Genomic DNA, 16,326 nt, shown 5'->3' on the forward strand with positions numbered 1-16,326 from the left:
GACAGATTTCAAACAGCATATGGACATTTCGTAAGCACCGGTCTGGTTTTTAAAGTCCGATACGCCACCCTGACACTGCCGCAGCGGGCGGGCGGTATCGGTTTAATTCACGTATATAACCGTGCGCGATCGCTTTATCTCAACACTATGCGTCGCACGTGGACCTCTGCCCACGCCACTCTGACGGGCACCCTGATAGCGGTAGTGGCACCACACTCTCTGCATCCCCCGGTTTCTGTAGGACACATTTCACCGGCACTCACCCACATCAGAGAGTTCTTTATTGACTTCAGCTACTTACGTTCAGAACTTCCGACGACACGGAAGCCCAGCACAAAAGACTATTATCGCCTCTATCAGCAGCGGCAACCTGTAAATACGGTCACCCACAGACACCCTGAAGTTGCCTGGAACACGGTGTGGCGAGCGGTACACACGCCTTTTCTACCTACGACGGTGCGTTCATTGTGGTACGTAGTTGTGAATGGGAAGTTCGCTACTCGTCAGAGGTTACATTCCATACATCTGACGGACGACCCCTTGTGTCCGACATGCTCAGTCGCTGACTCGGATGCACACCGTCTGACGCGTGCCGCGACCAGCGAGTGCTGGCTACTGACGCAGCGCATGCTGGCATTACTCTTGCGACGATTGCCGGAGTCTATCTCCCCTGATGACGTATTGCGCCCCGACGTCGTATACTTTCCATCAACCAGAACGAACGCCGTTAACTGGCTAAAAGGCATGGCCGTTTACTACATATTTTGCGATGCTCCCAAAGGCACACTCGACTTTTGGTCCCTATTGATGACGACACATGCAGCTTTCAGCCGCCACCCGACGTACAGAACTCGTTTCGCAAATTATTTAGGTTCATTATTTGCGGATCCTCCTGCTCACTGGGGGGTTCCGGGTATGAGACGCTGAAAATGAAGAAGAATCCTGGAGCATATTGATCCTCTACGGACGGAATAGGGGGGAACCCCTCCCAACAGACGAGAAGACGACTCGGACGCTCGGCTACGGCAGTTGTAGGATCTTTCTTTGTAATGAAACAAAAATAAATCTATAATACACAAAAAAATGTTATAAAAATTAAAGAAATAAATAAATAAAAAGAACAACATCGACAAACCCACTCCATCCTCTTCCTGATCCTTCGATCCTCGAACTCGAACACGTTGCTTGGGCGTGGCGGCGGGATGGCCAGGCTTCGGGTGTCGACCCCTGCCCTACCCGTCGTCCTGCTCCTGCAGCGGTGCATTAGGGGAAAAAAAAAAAAAAAAAAAAAAAGTGGTCATAGCGGCAGAATGTCAATCCTAAGGGCCCGGGTTCGATTCACGGCTGGGTCGGAGATTTTCGCCCCTCAGGGATTGGTGTGTGTTTTCCTACTCATCATGATTTCATCCCCATCGACCCGCAAGTCGCCGAAGTGGCGTCAAATTGAAAGACTTGCACCCGGCGAACAGTTTACCCGACGGGAGGCTCTAGGCACACGATATTTACATTTAGTATGAACAATGTCAGTCCAATTACTTTGCGTTGTACCTTTAATTTCAAGGGTGTAGGATGGGTATTATGCTATTTGGGACCACAGTTTTAATACTACCGTGTATGCTGTTTTAAATTACTTTAAGTGACGTCTCACCGTGTGATAAATTCGTCATGTCTGAGCGCGACAATTCAGAAAGGCTATTCTCCCTTTCCATCTTCTGACGAACTGCCGTTGAGTCACAGCTCTTCTCCTTACACGGGGTAATTTTGCTAAATGGGACCGCAAGAGACGATCCCTAAGCGGATAACAAGTCAAAAATATCAATCGCCATGTGGACAGAAATGCGTTCCAAGGGAGGTACACCCACTTAAAAGTGGAGAGAAAAGATCTTTCACGGTGTAGGTTTCAATGATTGAAAGCCGACATGTGAGCACATAAGACAAATAGGACTCTTTTATCTGTACTAGCGCTTTAGTTAAATACCCATGAGGACAGTGAATTGGAGCGCCATCATGTAATAGCCATATTACCCTTCGTACCATAAAAGGCACGTCTTTCGGGAGGGGAGGCAGGGTCATACACAGGAAGCGGAAGATGTGTCTCGCCTGTGAGGCACTGTGGAAGGATGGCTGGCCCCAGGAGGCAGTTGCCAATTAATCCTCGCCCTTATATCGAGGCAGCACCGGTGCTGTTGGTTCTGTAGTGTACATTTTGTGGGCAAATCTGTGGAAATATATGGTGGAGTAGTTCAGCAGCCACTGGCCGCTGGTGACCGCAGGGTGTTATCATTTCGGTTATAGCAACACAGCTGTTGAATTATTGCGAAACTGGTCAGGTTTGCACCGCAAATCCTGCGAGCAAAGCTGTAATGCCCATTACAGGAAAGGGGATTTCTGCACCAGCGGGTTCCAGGTGTGTTGCTGAGAGCATAATATGAGTAGAAGCGGCACAATGGCACAACAGGCGCGCTGCTACCTTGTTTTGATAGCAGTTTCATTCACAGCACAGCAGTTCCACCGGGACGTAGGAATGACAGCAGACTACATGGAGTCCCCAACAGCAGTCACGAATTAGGGGCTCCGTCGCAATACCAGCTTCCTGCACGAAGTTCATCTTCTGGCCATCCCAGCCTACTCCATCAGCAAGCTGGCCTCCGGTGTGAGCAGTGGGTCATATTCCGTGCACAGCAGCTGTCTTCCTCCATTGCAGTGCACGTGCCGTGTTCCATTGGCTGGTGGGACGCAGTGACTCATCACAGAGCTGCCTGCTGTAGAAAGATTCTCAACCGTCTTCATGCACCACAATCACAAAGTGGGCGTGACTCACGCAACGGGATTGTGTGCCTCATACTGAGCAGTGGCATCAGCAAAGCTGGGATGCATGTTGCAGCCCCCTTGCTGGACGCTGATCGTCATTCGCCTCGGCTCTCCCCAGGTGGGATGTGATCGTGGTCGCTACCTTACACTGATGTAACACAAATGTACAAGTAAAATAAAGTGTCAGTTTTGATAGCCGAGTCCCTATAGGTCTTCACCAGCCTTCTATCTCGTCTCGACCACCGACTGACGAATTAAAACATGCCATGTACAAACAACAGGCTACTATTATGTGCTTCCTGGACTTGAGTAAAGCTTTCGACACTGTTGACTTTGACATTCTGCTTGCTAAAATAACACGTCAAAATTTTTCTTCAAGCTCTGTACTCTGGTTCCACTCATACCTTACATCCCGCCAGCAGTGTGTAATGGTAGGTACTAAAAGGTCGCAGTGGAAGGATGTTGTATCAGGAGTCCCACAAGGATCAGTATTGGGCCCATCACTTTTCTCTTTATATGTGAATGATGTTGTTGTGTTGGCTGAAGAGCCAACACCGTGTTACTATTGGGGGCCGAAATACACGCCTTTTAGGTCACGAATGATGGCGTGAGGAGGGAAGGACTATACTGACGTGAGGTCTGGAACATGACAAGGAATTAGAATTTAGAAAGCGGACGGAATTAGTTTGATACTTAACTTTAATCCATTAATGATGAACGTCGCTCTTGACGGTACATGATTCACCATATCAATATCAATAGTAACTGAATATGGCGCCTTGCTAGGTCGTAGCAAATGACGTAGCTGAAGGCTATGCTTAACTGTCGTCTCTGCAAATGAGAGCGTATGTAGTCAGTGAACCATCGCTAGCAAAGTCGGCTGTACAACTGGGGCGAGTGCTAGGGAGTCTCTCTAAACTAGACCTGCCGTGTGGCGGCGCTCGGTCTGCAATCACTGATAGTGGCGACACGCGGGTCCGACGTATACTAACGGACCGCGGCCGATTTAAAGGCTACCACCTAGCAAGTGTGGTGTCTGGCGGTGACACCACAGATGTGTCAACTATTCTCTCTCACTGCAGATACCACCTATACGCTGATGATCTTCAGTTATATCTCAGTGCAAGTCCAGCAAACCTGCACACAGCTATCGATAATGTAAATGCTGACTTACTTGCTTTATCAGAATGGTCGCAGAACTTGCATCTGAAACTAAATCCTTCCAAAACACAAGCAATCTTAGTCGCCCACAAAAGACTTATTACAACACAGCACAGAGAATCTGTTCCCATGCTTAATTTTAAATGGCACCGAAGTAACCTTTTCCCCTTCTGCAAAGAACTTGGGGATAATCCTGGACCACCACTTAGACTGTACTGAACACACTACTGCAGTCTGCAAGAGAGTTTCTGCATCCCTTCATTGCCTACAGAAATATAAAAAAGTATTTACATTCGAGCTTGTTTTATTATTACTGTTATTATTGCTATTTATCCTTACTTTCATTATTAACTATTATTGTTCTTTCTATTATTTCCTTATTATTATCTCTAAGATTGTTATCATTTTCATGAATGTTTTGGTAATATAGCTGTATGTGTTGTTCCTGGTCAGATGTAAGAGAGGGCCTTAAGACCCTAATCTGGTCCGGCTAAATAAGCAAATAAATAAATAAAATAAATAAATTCTTTATCCTGGCCCTGCGGGTTGACCTATAGTTGGCGTCAGAAGCATCCAAGCAGCATGACGTCTGGACCACGACCTGCAGTGTCAGCACAGTGGAGTGATTTATTGTCCGATGAGCCCGTGGTGTTTGTGTTATCATTCTGGACTGTATGTATGATCTTTGTAATCGATATGTCACATAAAACTAAATTGAATTCTAACCAAAGATAACGATAGACTCAAACAACTACCCACAGACACATCGATTACAAAAATGATACATACAGGCCGAGATGATAACATCAACTCACCATAGCAACTGTAACCATACAGCAACTTTTGGCAACTGCCATAGCCGTCAGTCTATCATCTCTGACGACAGAACATCAAATTATAAATATTAGGGGAAAGGACCTTCACAATAGGAGTATACCACAAAACAGCTTGCGGCGTAAGAAGGATGGAAGGAAGGAAGATTGGCTTTAACGTCCCGCCGACATCGAGGTCGTTATAGACGGAGCACAAGCTCGGATTGTGTCAAGGACGGCGAAGTAAATCAGCCGTGCCGTTTAAAAGGAACCATCCTTGCATTTACCTTGAGCGATTTATGGGAATCACGGAAAACCTAAATCTGGATAGCCGGACACGGGTTTAAACCATCGTCCTTCCGAATGCGAGTCCAGTGTGCTAAAATGTAAGTGCAGGATGGCTTGCCACTAGGGACGATAAAATGGGGCATATAAAATCATCGACTTACCGCTGTGGTGTAAGGGTGCCGTGAATGATAACCAAAGAGGTCCTGCCATGAAAAGAAACTTCAACCCAGATCATCGCTCCTGCTAGGTGGCCTGTTCGGCGGACGACAGCCAAGTTGGTATCCCACCGCTGTCTTGGGCGACCCCAGACGCATCTTCGCAGGGCATCGGAGCTCAGTTCGAAACAAGACTCATCTCTGGAGACAATTCTGCTCCAGTCAAAGAGATTCCATGCTGAATACGTGTCTGGAGACGCTCTGGACACCGGTAGGACGCGAACCTGACTGTTGCCCACCTTACGGCCTGACAAGCAGGAGCGATGTCTGGGGTGCCGTTTCATTTCATAGGAGGACCCCGTTGGTTGCCGCCGCGGCACATTTACAACACAGCGGTAAGTCGATGATACGCTACACCCCGTTTTGTTACGAGGGCTGTTCGGAAATTACAGTCCGATCGGTCGCGAAACGGAAGCAACAGTGAAAATAAAAATATTTTACACTACTGGCCATTAAAATTGCTACACCAAGAAGAAATGCAGATAATAAAGGGGTATTCACTGGACAAATATATTTTACTTGAACTGACATGTGGTTACATTTTCACGCAATGTGGGTGCATAGATCCTGAGAAATCAGTACCCAGAACAACCACCACTGGCCGTAATAGCGGCCTTGATACGCCTGGGCATTGAGTCAAACAGAGCTTGGATGGCGTGTACAGGTACAGCTGCCCATGCAGCTTCAACACGATACCACAGTTCATCAAGAGTAATGACTGGCGTATTGTGACGAGCCAGTTGTTCGGCCACCATTGACCAGACCTTTTCAATTGATGAGAGATCTGGTGAATGTGCTCGCCAGGGCAGCAGTCGAACATTTTCTGTTTCCAGAAAAACCCGTACAGGACCTGCAACATGCGGTCGTGCATTATCCTGCTGAAATGTAGGGTTTCGCAGCGATCGAGTGAAGGGTAGAGCCACGGGTTGTAACACATCTGAAATGTAACGTCCACTGTTCAAAGTGCCGTCAATGCGAACAAGAGGTGACCGGGACGTGTAACCAATGGCACCCCATACCATCACGCCGGGTGATGCGCCAGTATGGCGATGACGAATACACGCGTGCGTTCACCACGATGTCGCGAAACACGGATGCGACCGTCATGATGCTGTAAACAGAACCTGGACTGATTCAAAAAAATTACGTTTTGCCATTCGTGCACCCAGGTTCGTTGTTGAGTACACCATCGCAGGCGCTCCTGTCTGTGACGCGGCGTCAAGGATAACCGCAGCCACGGCCTCCGAGTTGATAGTCCATGCTGCTGTAAACGTCATCGAACTGTTCGTGCAGATGTTTGTTGTCTTGCAAACGCCCTCATCTGTTGACTCAGGGATCGAGACGTGGCTGCACGACCCGTTACAGCCATGCTGATAAGATGCCTGTCATCTCGACTGCTAGTGATACGAGGCCGTTGGGATCCAGCACTGCGTTCCATATTACCCTCCTGAACCCACCGATTTCATATTCTCCTAACAGTCATTGAATCTCGACCAACGCGAGCAGCAATGTCGCGATACGATAAACCGCAATCACGATAGGCTACAAACAGACCATTATCAAAGTCGGAAACGTGATGGTACGCATTTTTCCTCCTTACACGAGGCATCACAACAACGTTTCACCAGTCAACGCCGGTCAACTGCTGTTTGTGTTTGAGAAATCGGTTGGAAACTTTCCTCATGTCAGCCCGTCGTAGGTGTCGCCACCGGCGCCAACCTTGTGTGAATGCTCTGAAAAGCTAATCATTTGGATATCACAGCATGTTCTTCCTGTCGGTTAAATTTCGCGTCCGTAGCACGTCATCTTCGTGGTGTAGCAATTTTAATGGCTAGTTGTGTATTTTCAACATTTAGCTACACCTACCAGCTACTTCTCTACAGAGTCGCCCCTCCGACTGAGATATTTGTCGTTGTACCAGCTTTTCAATTCTCTCGTCACAGAAGACATCCGCCTGTGCTTTTCGCTAATTCCCTACGCTGGTCTATAGCGCGTTGTCAAAATGTTGTTTTCATGGCCAGCGTTTCAGGTGAGCTGAGATGAAAATCAGAGGGAGCAACGCACGGCCTGTATTGCGAGTGATCGAATACTTTGCATCGAAAACGCTGCAGGAGCGTCCTCTTTGCACCTGCAGAGTGCGTTCGAGAATTGACATGAAGGAGGAAATGCGTGGCAGCTGCGTGAAATCAGCCGCAACCTCGCAGCGGCCACCCATACTTGGCGGGAGACGCTATTGTTCTTGGGATATTTACGTGCTCACTGTGTGGTCAGGCCTGAAAAGAGCAAGGTCACCCGATCGACAGGCACAGCAGAGACACTGTCCAACACATCTGTGCAAAGCTTCAGCGGATTTTCACTGTGGTTTCCATTTCGCGATCGGGCGGACCTGACTTCCCGAACAGCCCTCGTACGAGGGTGAGTCAAATGAAAACCTTAAATTTGTAATAACAAATCGAAATTTCGCGCCGTTATCCTGTAAGTTGGTAAGCGTGCTACAAACAGCGTGCAGAATGGTCTGTAGGTGGCAGCATAGTGCAGATGCACACATACCGGCTCAGTATCAGTATAAAGATGGCCGCCCAACTTGCGACTTGCACCAGGGAAGAACAGAGTTGTCTATCCAGTTTTTGCATAGTGAAGGTGTGAAACATATTGAAATTCATCGACGAATGAAGGTTCAGTACGGTGATGCATGTTTGCCACAGCAGCAAGTCTATGAATGGAGTAGGAAGTTTGCAAATGGTGTGACCTCAGTGGAAGACGCTCCTCGTCCAGGTCAGGCACAACGGGTTGTGACTCCACAGAACATTGCAGCAGTTGAAGCCATAGTGAAGGAAAATCGCCGAGTGACACTGAATGATACTGCAGCGTGTTTACAGATTAGTAATGGGTCAGCACAGCACATTGTGCATGATGTGGTGCAAGATGGGTGCCACAGCAGCTGACTCCTGAAATGAGAGAACGACGTGTTGATGCTTGTGAAGAACTTCTTAGGCACTGTGAACGAGAAGGTGATGGCAAGAATCGTTAGTGGGGACGAAACCTGGGTTCACTTCCACCAACCGGAAACGAAGAGAGCGAGGAAGGAATGGCGCCATTCCCCATCACCAAAACCAAAGAAGTTTCGAATAGAACCATCAGCAGGGAAGGTTATGCTGACTCTTTGTTTGGACGAAAAAGGCGGCATTTTGGAGCATTACACGCCTAGAGGGACCACTGTCAGCAGTGCATCATACACAGATCTCCCAAAAAAATCATCTGTGGCCTGCAATCAAATCAAAGTGACGTGGATTGCTGTCAGCAGGTGTCCTTTCGCAACATGACAATGCAAGGCCCCACACTGCCAGTACAACAGCTGCAACAATCACAGACCTGCATTTTGAGTGTCTTCCTCATCCACCATACTCACCAGACCTTCCGCCAAGTGATTTCTATATGTTTGGACGACTCAAAGACGCAATTGGAGGAAAGAAGTTCCGTTCTGATGAAGAGGTACGCCACGCGGTGCATGAGTGGTTGCGCGGACTACCAAAAGAATTTTTTTCTTAAGGGATTTATGCACTTTGTGAGCGCTGGAGGACTTGCATTGAGCGTAGGGGAGATTATGTTGAAAAGTGATACAGCTTTGTACCACTTCTGCACAATAAATAATATTTAAAAAAATATTTAAGGTTTTGATTTGACTCACCCTCGTACTTTCCATGGCTCGCCATCCTGGCATAACATTTGAGCAAGATAATGCCCGTCTCCACACGGTGAGATTTTCTACTTCCTGCTTGTCAAACCATACCTTGCTCAGCAAGGTCGCCCGATCTCTCCCCAATTGAGACTGTCAGGGGCATTATGGGCAGGGCATCCCAACAAGCTCGGAATTTTGACGATGTAACGTGCCAAGTAGACAGAAATTGGCTCGATCTCGCTCGGAAAGTCGACGAACTCTATCAATCAATGCCAAGCCGAATAACTGCTTGCATAAGGGCCACAGGGGAACATACGTGTTATTGACTTGCTCAATTTGTGAAGCTCGCTCTGTTGAATAACTCCTGCAGTTTTTCTGGAATGATAATCATTTGTTTGTCTGTACATGTACATCACATCTACCGATTTCCGTCCCATTTGGATAATTCCTTCTTGGTGCTTCGTTTTGTTTGTCTTAGAGTGCATCATCATTCCACCATTCGCGGAGAATCAACGGCTCTACGCTACTCAACAACCGAGTTGGCCGTGCGGTCTAACGGGCGCCTGGTCCCCGGCACGATTCCGCCCGGCGGATGTATGTCGAGCTCCGGTGAACCGGCCAGTCTGTGGATGGTTTTTAGGCGGTTTTCCATCTGCCTCGGCGAATGCGGGCTGGTTCCCCTTATTCCGCCTCTGTTACTCTATGTCGGCGATTGCTGCGCAAACAAGTTCTCCACATACGCGTACACCACCATTACTCTACTACGCAAACATAGGGGTTACACTCGTCTGGTGTGAGACGTTCCCTAGGGGGGTCCACCGGGGGCCGAACCGCACAATAACCCTGGGTTCGGTGTGGGGCGGCGGAGGGGTGAAGTGGACTTCGGTAGTCGTCGTGGGGTTGTGGACCACTACGGCTGCGGCGGGGACGGAGCCTCTCTGTCGTTTCTAATTCCCCGGCTAACATACATACAACAACCGAGAATGACAGGTTGCGAGCCAATCCTGATGTTATGACATTGAAAAAAAAAGTGGTCTAGTAATTGAAATCGCGCTTAATGCTGAACTTATACAGTTAAATACATCTGTGGAAGCCGTGTCACTGTCCGCATATTGCTCCAATGTCATGCTTTAGGGGACAGAACACATTAACTAACAGAATTGCGTCGCAACGCCGAGCACAGTGGGTTCTGAAACGCTTGTAAGTGTCCTGACGGGATCAACTGAGAACTGTGCGGAGGCGTTAATGGCCAGAAATCAGTGATGATGATGTCGCAACGGCAGACAGTCGGCACGAAGCGTTACGCAGTCGAAAATCTGCTGTAGCGACGCTACCGGGAGGCGTTAGGCCGCGCCGCTGCAAGTGCATAATTTGTTAATGCTGGCTGGCTGGCTGCGTGCTTCATTAGGGCTGGACCCGGGGGAAATTCGCGTCAAACACTCGATTCCTTTACACCCCACGCGGCCAGAGAGCGCGGCGCTCATCGCACGCCGGCCAGAACCCTCCCTGCTCTCACTGTCCCTCCATCCCCGACACACCACTTTTTTCTCACAGAATTTTTTAGCTTTTTCCCCCGACTCTCCGGACGCTGGGAAAACGTTGCGGAAGAGTGGACTGGCATTAAAGGGGACGATATGAGCGCTCTTGCGTATCTGGAGGAAACCGCCATTGATAGGCCAACGCACTGCCGCCAGCATCGCCGACGAGCGCGCCAAACGGCCGGATGCTTATTACGACGGAGGCAGCTGGAGGCACCACCGCAGTATGTACCTGCGTCTTTTCGACGCACCGGACAGTTTAGTGTTCCCGCCATTCCGTACATTGCACACGAAGCCCGCTTTTGTTTTCTTCCGAAACGGAACTGGTAGGCAAAATCGTCAGTTTTGTAACTGCAAGAGTGGCGCTGCTGGTGCCGGATGTGGAAGTATCAGGAGCAGCAGTTGGCAGACCGGCCGGTGAGCGGCGCTGCAGTAGCCGGAGCAAAGCACTTCACGGCGCCTGCGGAGGTAATGGCAGTTAAGCGGGCAGATTCCCTTGTCCGTGCTCACCGACGCTCGCATTTTCTGCCCGCCGTACTGCTGCCGCTCTCTCCTTTCCCGTTTAACGTGGAGGCCGGTCTCGAATTATCAGAATTACAAAGCGCGTGATTTCGGAAAAGACGCCATTTGCCGGCGTAACCGTTTTCGGACCAAACGACCGGCCAGTCCTATTCGCTAACAGACTGCTAATGCGGGAGCTTCATTTCCTGTGGTCATATGGGGCAGTTTAAGTGTCCTACTCAAGCCACCTTTTCTCTCTGCTCGGCGCAACACCGCAGGGAAGTTTTTACTTAATCGTACAAATCCTTGTATGTAACTTTGCAAATAGCGTAGCGGTGTTATTGTTGTTGTTGTTGTGGTCTTCAGTCCGGTGTTATAGGTACATAGAAAGTGAAAATGAAACCAAATTGATGGACGTATGTGTGAATAGACAAAACCAACTTCTCATTCCGATTCTATAGTGAAGAGCTGATTATTTGCAAAAATTATTTATGAGAAAATAAGGTGCGGCGGAGGAGGAGCAGAGTGGATTTAGAAACAATTTATCCTGCACTGATAACATGCTTTTCAGTAGCTAATGGAGAAATCTGTAGCAGTAAGGAAAGTTCTACAAGTCAACTTCGTACAGGGACAATACAGTGCAGTTTAAAAGAGGATCAAAACTATCAGATTCCACTAGTACTGACATCGCAAATGGACACGTATCTTGTTCAGTATGTACATGGAGTGGCTCTTCTAACGCGAGAGGCCAACTGGAAAGAAATACGAATTTCCGTTAATCACGTGGAACTACACTACTGGCCATTAAAATTGCTACACCATCAAGATGACGTGCTACAGACGCGAAATTTAACCGACAGGAAGAAAATGCTGTGATATGCAGATGATTAGCTTTTCAGAGCATTCACACAAGGTTGGCGCCGCTGGCGACACCTACAACGTGCGGGTATGAGGAAAGTTTCCAACCGACTTCCCATACACAAACAGCTGTTGACCGGCGATGCCTGGTGAAACGTTGTTGTGATGCCTCGTGTAAGGACGACAAATGCGTACCATCACGTTTCTGACTTTGATAAAGGTCGGATTGTAGCCTATCGCGATTGCGGTTTATCGTATCGCGCCATTGCTGCTCGCGTTGGTCGAGATCCAATGACTGTTAGCAGAATATGGAATCGGTGGGTTCAGGAGGGTAATACGGAATTCCGTGCTTGATCCCAACGGCCTCGTATCACTAGCAGTCGAGATGACAGGCATATTATCCGCATGGCTGTAACGGATCGTGCAGCCATGTCTCGATCGCAGAGTCAACAGATGGGGACGTTTGCAAGACAACAACCATCTGCACGAACAGTTCGTCGACGTTTGCAGCAGTATGGACTATCAGCTGGGAGACCATGGCTGCGGTTACCCTTGACGCTGCATCACAGACAGGAGCGCCAGCGATGGTGTACTCGACGACGAACCTGGGTGGACGAATGGCAAAACGTCTTTTTTTCGGGTGAATCCAGGTTCTGTTTACAGCATCATGATGGTCGCATCCGTGTTTCGCGACATCGCGGTGAACGCACATTGGAAGCGTGTATTCTTGATCGCTATCCTGGCGTATCACCCGGCGTGGTGGTATGGGGTGCCATTGGTTACACGTCTCGGTCACCTCTTGTTCGCATTGACGGCACTTTGAACAGTGGACATTACATTTCAGATGTGTTCCGACCGGTGGCTCTACCCTTCATTCGATCCCTGCTAAACCCTACATTTCAGCAGGATAATTCACGACCGTATGTTGCAGGTCCTGTACGGGCCTTTCTGGATACAGAAAATGCTCGACTGCTGCCCTGTCCAGCACATTCTCCAGACCTCTCACCAACTGAAAACGTCTGGTCAATGGTGGCCGAGCAACTGGCTCGTCACAATACGCCAGTCATTACTCTTGATGAACTGTGGTATCGTGTTGAAGCTGCATGGGCAGATGTACCTGTAGACGCCATCCAAGCTCTGTTTGACTCAATGCCCAGGCGTATCAAGGCCGTTATTACGGCCAGAGGTGGTTGTTCTGGGTACTGATTTCTCAGGATCCTATGCACCCAAATTGCGTGAAAATGTAATCACATGTCAGTTCAAGTAAAATATATTTGTCCAATGAATACCCGTTTATCATCTGCATTTCTTCTTGGTGTAGCAATTTTAATGGCCAGTAGTGTATTTTCACTAAGGTTTGCAGCCGGTCTAGTCTTGCTATGAATACGGCTTCGAGCTAATGATGCGATGTACACTGATCAAGTTCGACAATGTTCCTGGGTGCCTTACGTGTTCTCACCTATGGCAAAGTAGGGTACGTCCAACTTTGTCGAACATGATTGTTTTGGTGGTCCACGTGTTATGGTGAGGGGTGGCATAATTTTGTATGGGATTATTGAAATCCAAATCTATGAGCATGGTACTCCCAACGATCGATGTTGCTGTGACATGGAGTTTTTCTCATGTGCGTCTTTTTAAGGATGTATTCGGCCCTAACTTCATTTTTATGGATGATAACGCGCTACTGCATAAAACAGCACACGTTGAGGACCTGTTGGAAAGGGAGTATATTCGGCAAGTGCTCTGGCTTGCCCGTTCCCACCACTTAACACTGGGATCGCCGAATGGTCAATTTGACCACTTTTTATATTTTAACATGTTATTATTCGGTCAATTTCTAATGTATGCTGTTGTGAAGTAATGACTTTTCCTAAATGTTTATGTAGATCATATAAATAGTCCAATATTTATTTTATCTTCGTTAATTTCCTTTGAATGACCACTTATACTTAAAACCGTCGAGTGGTCACTTTGACCACATTACATGTACATTTGAAAACGGATTATTTAAAGATTGTTGTGCGTCACTCCCCGGATTTATTCTTACCACTCGTCAACAATGTACCAAATATGGTGGTTACTGAAGTTTATTCACGTTGTTTGAATTTAAAAGCTCAACAATGCAATATGTCATTTATTGTTTGCTATTGGGTTTCACATAAACAAGACTGATTATTTGAGTACTGGTCTCATAGCAGTAGACATGGCTCAGATGTCACAGCGATACAAACCACGGCCACAGCCACTTTCAGATGAAGAAAGTGTCACACTTTTGTATGAATCGGATGCTGAAAATGATCCTGAAGTTGAGGACCTTGTGGAAGATTCTACAGATGCAGATTACCAACCTGTCGCTAATGTGGAAAGTAACAGCTCCGAGACTGAAGATGAAGGTAATTTACATTCACTTTTATTATTATTATTATTATTATTACTATATGAATAATGATCACTATTATAATAGAGCTGACACTTCTACTGCTACTTCTGTTACTGCTATTTTATTGTGTGGTATATTATCTTTATAATGAGTTGTAGCTTTCTAATTGTCTCTTTCCTCATGCAGTTGCTGAACCAGGACCAAGCAGCAATATAAACAATGCTAGAGAAGGACCTACCCTGGGTAAAGAAAAGAACTGCACCTCCTGTAAGTGGACCAATACACAATCGACATAGAAGAGGAGAATGAAGTGAGGGTTCACTTCCAGAACCTGGCTCAAAACTCCTGGGGAAGGACGTGATCACGGTGTGGACTGTAGCAGACTTCGGTGTTACTACTCCAGGTTGGATAGGTCAACAGAAGATAGTGAAAGAAGCACGGGGACTTACTCCACAAGCAAAGCGGCACGTCTCAAATGATAATGTTTCGAGTGCCTGGCGCCTTTTAGTTGATCAGTCAATGTTGAAACACATAAAGAAATACACAGAAGCAGAGGCACAACGGCTTCTTGGAAATGATTCCTGGAGTTTGCATTTAGAAGAATTAGATGCATTTGTTGTTTTATTATATGTTCGTGGTGCACTAGGTGCCAGATGTATTGAAGTAGATGAGTTGCGGTCGAAAAAGTGGGGAGCCCCATTTTTCACTGACACAATGAGCAGAAACAGGTTTCGAGAAATTTTGAAATATCACCATGTTGATGAAAAAAAATTACATGGTCGGAACGTTTGAACAGTGACAAATTTGCACTTATATCAACTACTTGAACCATTGTACAGAAAACTGTCAGCTGAATTACATACCTCGATAAAATGTCACTGTGGACGAACAACTTTTCCCCAGCAGAACCAGGTGTCCGTATTTGCAATATATGCCGAAAAAGCCTGATAAATTCGGAATCAAATTCTGGCTTCTAGCGGATGTGGAAACAAAATATCTTTGTAATGGGTTCCCTTATGTAGGAAAGAACGAACAGAGGGCACCTAATGGGAAACTTCCAGAACAAGTAGTAATGAAGTTGGCAGCTCCATATCGCAGTAAGGGGCGAAATGTGACTACTGATAATTTTTTCACTACGGTCGCACTTGGGGAGAGACTGGAAAAAGAGAAAACTAGTCTTGTCGGCACTACCAACCGTTCAAGAAAAGAAATTCCGAGCACTATAAAAAAATGAAAACTTCTCTTTATACGTCTGTTCTCTTGAAAAGGGAAGGTGGTACTCTGACTGTTTACCAAGGGAAAAAGAACAAAAATGTTGTTCTGTATAGCACCATGCACACAGATGTTGAAATACAAAATAATTCGAAACACTTTCCCGAAACAGTGAGCTTCTACAATAGCACAAAATTTGCTGTAGATGTCTTGGACCAGATGACGAGGAAGTATTCTGTCCGCTCTGGTACCCGTCGATGGCCTATACACGTATTTCACAATATCCTGGATTTAGCAGCCATCAACGCATGGATCATTTTCAAGCTAGTGGCAGGGATCAAAATAAGTAGGAGGAATTTCATCCTAAATCTAGCAGAAGTATTACGTAGAGCCTATATGGAAACCAGAAATCAGGAAAAGATGCCAGGGGATGGAAAAGAGAAGGAAGAAAACGACAATGGTGATGAAGAAATAGAAAAAGCGGAAATTCCTGCGAAAGTAAGAAAACTATGCCAAACGAGGAAATGCAGAAACAAGACAAATGAAGTGTGCAGTAAATGCAAGAGATATGTTTGTGGGCTGTGTACATATAAAGTAATAAAGACAGTAATTTGTAATGCTTGTAAGTAGGATTAGGTACTATACATGGTCATATTTTATGATTGGTCTTTCTCTTAACATATTCATGGGTACTTAGTTTCTCCAGTAAGATTAATTTCTATTAATTTTAAAACTACTGCAATACAATTAGTATGGTTGCAGATAAATAATGTGAACTATGATCTTTAATATTAGTAATATTATGTTCCCGCTGTTGTTGTAAAATACAATGATACTGTTATTAAACGCAATTAAAGTGATACATTGTTAT

The sequence above is a fragment of the Schistocerca americana genome, chromosome 5 (genome assembly GCF_021461395.2).
Source record: "Schistocerca americana isolate TAMUIC-IGC-003095 chromosome 5, iqSchAmer2.1, whole genome shotgun sequence".
NCBI lineage: Eukaryota > Metazoa > Arthropoda > Insecta > Orthoptera > Acrididae > Schistocerca > Schistocerca americana.